The sequence below is a fragment of the Diachasmimorpha longicaudata genome, unplaced genomic scaffold (assembly GCF_034640455.1).
Source record: "Diachasmimorpha longicaudata isolate KC_UGA_2023 unplaced genomic scaffold, iyDiaLong2 ctg00000105.1, whole genome shotgun sequence".
NCBI classification, from domain to species: Eukaryota; Metazoa; Arthropoda; class Insecta; order Hymenoptera; family Braconidae; genus Diachasmimorpha; species Diachasmimorpha longicaudata.
The window spans coordinates 30,001-40,000 of NW_026973925.1; positions in this window are offsets into that span (position 1 = coordinate 30,001).

Here is a 10,000-nt window from a genome sequence, read left to right on the forward strand (position 1 = left end):
AGTCGAAAATTGGAAAAATAAGTGATATTTTTGCTTGATGCTATTTTTGTCGGTATGCAAAATCGTTGTCAAGATTCTCAAACCTTAAAATCAGGCCAGCCGGCAATTGGCGGGTGAAAATTTCAATCAATTCCCATTCCTCACATCAAACTATGCATATAACAATAGCTTTTATGCTGAATGACGGCTATCCGGCTGTCCCTATCCAAAAATTGAGAAATCCATAAGTGTCCCTACCTACTTTGCGCCGAAGCAATACGAATCAAAAAGAACTACGAATGGGGACTTAGAATAATTTTTCATTTTTCCCAACTTTGAAAATAATCACTTGAAAAAAATCTTAGAATCCAAAGAATAGTATACTTGATCGTTCTACAAGTCGAAAATTGGAAAAATAAGTGATATTTTTACTTGATGCTATTTTTGTCGGTATGCAAAATCGTTGTCAAGATTCTCAAACCTTAAAATCAGGCCAGCCGGCAATTGGCGGGTGAAAATTTCAATCAATTCCCATTCCTCACATCAAACTATGCATATAACAATAGCTTCTATGCTGAATGACGGCTATCCGGCTGTCCCTATCCAAAAATTGAGAAAGCCATAAGTGTCCCTACCTACTTTGCGCCGAAGCAATACGAATCAAAAAGAACTACGAATGGGGACTTGGAATAATTTTTCATTTTTCCCAACTTTGAAAATAATCACTTGAAAAAAATCTTAGAATCCAAAGAATAGTATACTTGATCGTTCTACAAGTCGAAAATTGGAAAAATAAGTGATATTTTTGCTTGATGCTATTTTTGTCGGTATGCAAAATCGTTGTCAAGATTCTCAAACCTTAAAATCAGGCCAGCCGGCAATTGGCGGGTGAAAATTTCAATCAATTCCCATTCCTCACATCAAACTATGCATATAACAATAGCTTTTATGCTGAATGACGGCTATCCGGCTGTCCCTATCCAAAAATTGAGAAATCCATAAGTGTCCCTACCTACTTTGCGCCGAAGCAATACGAATCAAAAAGAACTACGAATGGGGACTTAGAATAATTTTTCATTTTTCCCAACTTTGAAAATAATCACTTGAAAAAAATCTTAGAATCCAAAGAATAGTATACTTGATCGTTCTACAAGTCGAAAATTGGAAAAATAAGTGATATTTTTACTTGATGCTATTTTTGTCGGTATGCAAAATCGTTGTCAAGATTCTCAAACCTTAAAATCAGGCCAGCCGGCAATTGGCGGGTGAAAATTTCAATCAATTCCCATTCCTCACATCAAACTATGCATATAACAATAGCTTCTATGCTGAATGACGGCTATCCGGCTGTCCCTATCCAAAAATTGAGAAAGCCATAAGTGTCCCTACCTACTTTGCGCCGAAGCAATACGAATCAAAAAGAACTACGAATGGGGACTTAGAATAATTTTTCATTTTTCCCAACTTTGAAAATAATCACTTGAAAAAAATCTTAGAATCCAAAGAATAGTATACTTGATCGTTCTACAAGTCGAAAATTGGAAAAATAAGTGATATTTTTGCTTGATGCTATTTTTGTCGGTATGCAAAATCGTTGTCAAGATTCTCAAACCTTAAAATCAGGCCAGCCGGCAATTGGCGGGTGAAAATTTCAATCAATTCCCATTCCTCACATCAAACTATGCATATAACAATAGCTTTTATGCTGAATGACGGCTATCCGGCTGTCCCTATCCAAAAATTGAGAAATCCATAAGTGTCCCTACCTACTTTGCGCCGAAGCAATACGAATCAAAAAGAACTACGAATGGGGACTTAGAATAATTTTTCATTTTTCCCAACTTTGAAAATAATCACTTGAAAAAAATCTTAGAATCCAAAGAATAGTATACTTGATCGTTCTACAAGTCGAAAATTGGAAAAATAAGTGATATTTTTACTTGATGCTATTTTTGTCGGTATGCAAAATCGTTGTCAAGATTCTCAAACCTTAAAATCAGGCCAGCCGGCAATTGGCGGGTGAAAATTTCAATCAATTCCCATTCCTCACATCAAACTATGCATATAACAATAGCTTCTATGCTGAATGACGGCTATCCGGCTGTCCCTATCCAAAAATTGAGAAAGCCATAAGTGTCCCTACCTACTTTGCGCCGAAGCAATACGAATCAAAAAGAACTACGAATGGGGACTTAGAATAATTTTTCATTTTTCCCAACTTTGAAAATAATCACTTGAAAAAAATCTTAGAATCCAAAGAATAGTATACTTGATCGTTCTACAAGTCGAAAATTGGAAAAATAAGTGATATTTTTGCTTGATGCTATTTTTGTCGGTATGCAAAATCGTTGTCAAGATTCTCAAACCTTAAAATCAGGCCAGCCGGCAATTGGCGGGTGAAAATTTCAATCAATTCCCATTCCTCACATCAAACTATGCATATAACAATAGCTTCTATGCTGAATGACGGCTATCCGGCTGTCCCTATCCAAAAATTGAGAAAGCCATAAGTGTCCCTACCTACTTTGCGCCGAAGCAATACGAATCAAAAAGAACTACGAATGGGGACTTAGAATAATTTTTCATTTTTCCCAACTTTGAAAATAATCACTTGAAAAAAATCTTAGAATCCAAAGAATAGTATACTTGATCGTTCTACAAGTCGAAAATTGGAAAAATAAGTGATATTTTTGCTTGATGCTATTTTTGTCGGTATGCAAAATCGTTGTCAAGATTCTCAAACCTTAAAATCAGGCCAGCCGGCAATTGGCGGGTGAAAATTTCAATCAATTCCCATTCCTCACATCAAACTATGCATATAACAATAGCTTTTATGCTGAATGACGGCTATCCGGCTGTCCCTATCCAAAAATTGAGAAATCCATAAGTGTCCCTACCTACTTTGCGCCGAAGCAATACGAATCAAAAAGAACTACGAATGGGGACTTAGAATAATTTTTCATTTTTCCCAACTTTGAAAATAATCACTTGAAAAAAATCTTAGAATCCAAAGAATAGTATACTTGATCGTTCTACAAGTCGAAAATTGGAAAAATAAGTGATATTTTTACTTGATGCTATTTTTGTCGGTATGCAAAATCGTTGTCAAGATTCTCAAACCTTAAAATCAGGCCAGCCGGCAATTGGCGGGTGAAAATTTCAATCAATTCCCATTCCTCACATCAAACTATGCATATAACAATAGCTTCTATGCTGAATGACGGCTATCCGGCTGTCCCTATCCAAAAATTGAGAAAGCCATAAGTGTCCCTACCTACTTTGCGCCGAAGCAATACGAATCAAAAAGAACTACGAATGGGGACTTAGAATAATTTTTCATTTTTCCCAACTTTGAAAATAATCACTTGAAAAAAATCTTAGAATCCAAAGAATAGTATACTTGATCGTTCTACAAGTCGAAAATTGGAAAAATAAGTGATATTTTTGCTTGATGCTATTTTTGTCGGTATGCAAAATCGTTGTCAAGATTCTCAAACCTTAAAATCAGGCCAGCCGGCAATTGGCGGGTGAAAATTTCAATCAATTCCCATTCCTCACATCAAACTATGCATATAACAATAGCTTTTATGCTGAATGACGGCTATCCGGCTGTCCCTATCCAAAAATTGAGAAATCCATAAGTGTCCCTACCTACTTTGCGCCGAAGCAATACGAATCAAAAAGAACTACGAATGGGGACTTAGAATAATTTTTCATTTTTCCCAACTTTGAAAATAATCACTTGAAAAAAATCTTAGAATCCAAAGAATAGTATACTTGATCGTTCTACAAGTCGAAAATTGGAAAAATAAGTGATATTTTTACTTGATGCTATTTTTGTCGGTATGCAAAATCGTTGTCAAGATTCTCAAACCTTAAAATCAGGCCAGCCGGCAATTGGCGGGTGAAAATTTCAATCAATTCCCATTCCTCACATCAAACTATGCATATAACAATAGCTTCTATGCTGAATGACGGCTATCCGGCTGTCCCTATCCAAAAATTGAGAAAGCCATAAGTGTCCCTACCTACTTTGCGCCGAAGCAATACGAATCAAAAAGAACTACGAATGGGGACTTAGAATAATTTTTCATTTTTCCCAACTTTGAAAATAATCACTTGAAAAAAATCTTAGAATCCAAAGAATAGTATACTTGATCGTTCTACAAGTCGAAAATTGGAAAAATAAGTGATATTTTTGCTTGATGCTATTTTTGTCGGTATGCAAAATCGTTGTCAAGATTCTCAAACCTTAAAATCAGGCCAGCCGGCAATTGGCGGGTGAAAATTTCAATCAATTCCCATTCCTCACATCAAACTATGCATATAACAATAGCTTTTATGCTGAATGACGGCTATCCGGCTGTCCCTATCCAAAAATTGAGAAATCCATAAGTGTCCCTACCTACTTTGCGCCGAAGCAATACGAATCAAAAAGAACTACGAATGGGGACTTAGAATAATTTTTCATTTTTCCCAACTTTGAAAATAATCACTTGAAAAAAATCTTAGAATCCAAAGAATAGTATACTTGATCGTTCTACAAGTCGAAAATTGGAAAAATAAGTGATATTTTTGCTTGATTCTATTTTTGTTGGTATGCAAAAATAGCATCACAGAATTTTTCATTGAAAAAAATATATATTCATATATAATTGAATGCCTAAAATAAAAATAAATTCTATACAACTAATTTATATTTTATCAAGTAACCGATATTATTAATTTTCAATGATGTCTTGGAACGTTGATGCTATTTTTGTTGGTATGCAAAAATAGCATCACAGAATTTTTCATTGAAAAAAATATATATTCATATATAATTGAATGCCTAAAATAAAAATAAATTCTATGTAACTAATTTATAATTTATCAAGTAACCGATATTATTAATTTTCAATGATGTCTTGGAACGTTGATCCTATTTTTGTTGGTATGCAAAAATAGAATCACAGAATTTTTAATTTAAAAAAATATATATTCATATATAATTGAATCCATAAAATTAAACTAAATTCTATACAACTATTTTATAGTTTATCAAGTAACCGATATTATTAATTTTCAATGATGTCTTGGAACGTTGATGCTATTTTTGTTGGTATGCAAAAATAGCATCACAGAATTTTTAATTGAAAAAAATTATATTCATATATAATTGAATGCATAAAATTAAACTAAATTCTATATAACTAATTTATAATTTATCAGGTAACCGATATTATTAATTTTTAGTGATGACTTGAAAAGTTGATGCTATTTTTGTTGGTATGCAAAAATAGCATCACAGAATTTTTAATTGAAAAAAATATATATTCAGATATAATTGAATGCATAAAATGAAACTAAATTCTATACAACTAATTTATATTTTATCAAGTAACCGATATTATTAATTTTCAATGATGTCTTGGAACGTTGATCCTATTTTTGTTGGTATGCAAAAATAGCATCACAGACTCAGCCCCGGACCTCTCTATAAACGAGACGAAGGGGAGGGTTTGAGTCACCTACTGAGCGCGTCTCCAGGTGGCGGATAGGAGGGGGCCGGAGTATGAGTGGCACCTTGGGACCGGAGACAGGAGGCTGGAAAGAGCACCTGAATCTGGATTTCCGGGGTACACTTCGGATACCGGTCTGCGATGACTATAACGTCGACCTACGGAAGTAAAAACCCGTTAGGAAGACCCAAAGCATCGCCGCGGACCAGACTTCCCAAGCTAAGGTGGAAGTTATCGTGCCGAGGGCTGAATGACACTGGGGAACAGTGTCTCAAACGATACCCTTGGGGAACCAGGCAGCACCCCATTGTATGCATGCCTTACCTCCGCATCCAGGCTCTGCGGGGGTGGACCTTCTTTTCCTGGTTACTCGTGGGATTAACATGGACCCATTAAATAATAATAAAAATTTTAACGCCGATGACGGTGCCCTCTCTGAGGGAACGGCAGAGGCTTACAGGTCGGAGGAGAGTACGATCTGCGCTAGGGCTCCGGAAGGGGAACAAGCGCAGATACAAATGGAAGTGGAAGGGGAGCCAGCCTCAGAGGGGCCTACCAGTGGTGGGCCCGCTGTCGCTGACCCTACCCTGGCGAAGAGGAGGAAGGGTAGGACGGGCGCGGAGAAGCGCCGGGCCCGCCAGGCTAGGCTGAAAGCCGAGGCCTCGCGGGATCAGCAATCTCCGCAGAAAGGGACCGCGACGGAGGAGAAGGAGGAACAGGGGACAGGGCCCAAGAGGCCCAGGTCCTCAGGATCCACTCCCCCCGAAGTGGCCATGCCCAAGAAGAAGGCACGGGCAATGGAAGGGCTGGGGGCAACCTCTTTCAGAGAGGCGGCGAAGGGTGGAGGCAGGGTGGCCGTAGTGCCAACTGGCCATCCGGAGCTGTCCCTGACAAGGGAACAGGCCAACCTAGTCCAGGAGGCGCTAGTGGCGGCGTTGTTCGGGACTGACCAAGATGGTCAGCTCCCGAGCTTCGATGGCCACTGGTATGACGATGGCGTGCTGTGGGTGGCATGCGCGGACAGTCGATCAAGAGAGTGGTTGACTACCGTGGTGCCCACCCTGGCACCCTGGGAAGGGGCCTCCCTTATCCTGGTGGATAAGGAAGCGCTCCAGAAGCTGATCAGGGTTACGGCCTTTCTCCCGGGAAAACCCGTGGGAGCGGCTATGGCTCTTGAGAGGCTGAGGATGCAGAACCGGGCCCTCACCACAGGCAAGTGGAGGGTGTGGGACTGCCGGAGCGGGGAGGAGGGGCTCAACATGGTGTTGGGAGTAGACCCCAAGTCCCTAGAGGCCCTGAAGGGTTTGGGGATGGCCCCATTCTACTGCCTCGGCCGGGCTCGTTTCTACGAGACCCAGCGGAGAGCGGCGGGGGGAAAGGCGCCCCAGACGCAGCCAGGCCCAGGGAAAGTGGTCGCTGACCAAGGGGGGTCAGTGACCGCAGGGGAGGGGAGAGGGCAGGAGGGTGCGCCAAAGGGTCCGGGTGGACAGGAGAGTGCCCCAGTAGCTGCCAGGGAAGGCGCCCGCGAGGGAGGAGGAAAGGAGTGCGAGGAAGGCTCTCTCTTACAGAGGGACCCCCTTGCCCCTGCAAGGCCTCCGCTGAGCGGACGGACCAAGGGCCGAAGAGGTAGGCCGCCTCTGGTGAGAGGGGGCGCGGCGGGAACTGGGAGAGGGTCTCAAGGGACCCTCAACTGGGCCCTGCCGGGCTCATCCCACTCAGGGCAGGTTAGGGCGCCACCAGGCGACCCTGCCTAACGGCCAAACAATGGCCAGGGGGATAAGGGGGGAAGGAGCAGAGGGCAATAGGCAGGGAGACGGCATAGGCTCTCTGCTAGTCCACTGCTCCCAGATTAACTTGCAGCACTGCAAGGCTGCGACTGCCCTGCTGAGTCGCAGCCTAGCAGTAGAGCATACAGACATATGCCTTATACAAGAGCCCTGGCAACACGGAGGCTCGGTAAAAGGCCTATCTGGAGGCGAGGTGGAGCTATTCTATGCTCAGGGCGACCTGGGCCCCAGGGCCTGCATTGCTGTCAAAAGAGCGTGCGGAGCCAGGGGAATGGCCAACTTCTGCCACAGAGACTTGGTGGCGGTTGTCGTGAGACTTCGGGGGGAGGCCGGTGCGGAGGACATAGTTTTCTGCTCGGCTTACTTCCCACATGACTCGCCGACACCACCACCTACCAATGAGCTGCGTGATCTGGTGAATCACTGCAGAGCTAGAAAGTTGCCACTCATCATAGGTTGTGACGCAAACGCGCAGAACGTGGTGTGGGGCAGCGAAAGATGTAATGACAGGGGCACTGCTCTCCTGGAATTTATGGCAGACGTTGACCTAGAGATCCTAAACAGGGGCTCGAGGCCCACGTTCGTCACTTCTCGCTGTCAATGTATCATTGACGTAACCATGTGCACCCGCCGGCTGGCGAGGCGATGCAGGGACTGGAGGGTGGACCGGGAGGACACACTCTCTGACCATCGACGCATCAGATTTAGCATAGAGGGCTGTGCCCAACCGCAGCAGGACCGCCTGCGCAGAAACCCAAGGGCCACCGACTGGGACTCCTTCGAGAGGAACCTGGAGGAAAGGCTCGGGGTTGGACGCGTTAGGCCCTGCAGGGAGGACCGGTTAGAGGACGAGGTGGAGAGAATCCACGTTGCCCTAACTGAGTCTTTTGAGACGGCATGCCCGGCTAGACGTTGCAGGAAGGGTAATAAAGTGCCTTGGTGGAGCCGTGAGTTGGACAGGCTGAGAAGCCAGTCCAGGAGGCTCGGAAACCGAGCGCACAAATCGAAGAGGGCCGAAGACTGGACTCTGTACAGAAATGTGCAGAGAGAGTACAAGAGGCTCATAAAACGATCAAAGGAGCTCACCTGGAGGACATACTGTGAGGAACTGGAGGCGCTTTCAGGCATCTCCAGGCTTCGCAGGGTCTTCTCGGGGGGCCCTTCACAACGGCTGGGTGGAATCACGCTGGAAAGCGGAGAGACCATCACAGAACCGCGAGAGGTCCTTGAGCATCTGGTTCGCGCGCATTTCCCGGACTCTATTATAGAGCTTCCAGGAGAGTGCCTGGAAGTGGACTGGAAGCGAACAGGAAGCGGCGATCCCGACTGGGAGCTAGCCGCACGAATAGTAACGCTGGACAGGCTGCAATGGGCGGTGGACTCCTTCGAAATGTACAAGAGTCCAGGTCCGGATGGGATACATCCGGCCCTCTTGCGAAGAGGGGGGCCATTGCTCCTGCGCAGACTGATACCGGCATTCAGGGCCTGCCTAGCATTGGGCTATGTGCCAGGCAGGTGGCGGGAAGTCAGGGTTGTCTTTATCCCCAAACCGGGTAAATGCAGCTACGACAACGCGAAAGCCTACAGACCGATCAGCCTGAGCTCCTTCTTACTGAAGACGCTGGAAAGGCTGGTCGATAGGCACATTAAGGAGGGGGCACTGAGGATTAATCAGATATGCCCCTCACAACATGCTTACCAAGCTGGCAGATCGACTGAGACTGCGCTACACCACTTGGTAGGCACAATAGAAAATGCGAAGGAAAGGGGGGAGGACACCCTTGGCGTCTTTATCGACATCGAAGGGGCCTTCGACAATACCGCCTTTGATACAATGGAGAAAGCTGCGGCAGCGTTTGGGATCGAGAATTCGATCATCAAATGGATAGCCGCCATGCTCCGAACAAGAGTTGTCCACTCCACCCTTGGGGACAGTGAGGTAAGGGCTGCGGTAGGGAGGGGCTGCCCGCAGGGGGGGGTTATCTCTCCTCTGCTATGGCTCCTCGTAGTTGACGGCCTCCTCACTGGACTCGAGGAACTGGGGGTAAGGACAGTCGCATATGCGGACGATGTGGCACTGCTGGTAACTAGCAGGAACACGAGCATGCTGCACAGCAAGATGCAAAAGGCGCTGGACTATGTTCAGCAGTGGTGCACATCGAAGGGCCTAAGGGTAAACCCAGGCAAAACGGAGATGGTGCACTTCACACGTAGAAGGAGGGGTGCTGTTAAGGCTCCCTCCATTTACAACACAATGCTGAAATTCTCGAGTGAGGTCAAATACTTAGGTATTTGGCTCGACGAGAAGCTCAGCTGGAAAAAGCACATCGCCATGCAGACTAGCAAGGTCACCATGACTTACTGGGCATGTAGGCGAATGTTTGGAAGCACATGGGGTCTAAGGCCGAAGATGGTCAAATGGATCTACACGGCCATTATGACCCCACAGCTAACATACGCAGCCGCAGTGTGGTGGACAGCCTTGAACAAGGCCTGCCACAGGAAAGCGGTGGACAAAATAGGCAGGCTTGCGATGCTGGGCATAACAGGGGCCCTCAGAACGACCCCCAGCTCAGCGTTGGAGGCTCTGCTCTTTATGCAACCTCCACACCTAATTATAAGGGAAGAGGCAACAAGAGCGGCCGCAAGACTGCGGCTACAGGGAACATGGAAGGGAGCTAGGAATGGGCATGCTAGTGTCCTCCGCGCGGACAGAGAGCTGGAAGGGCTACT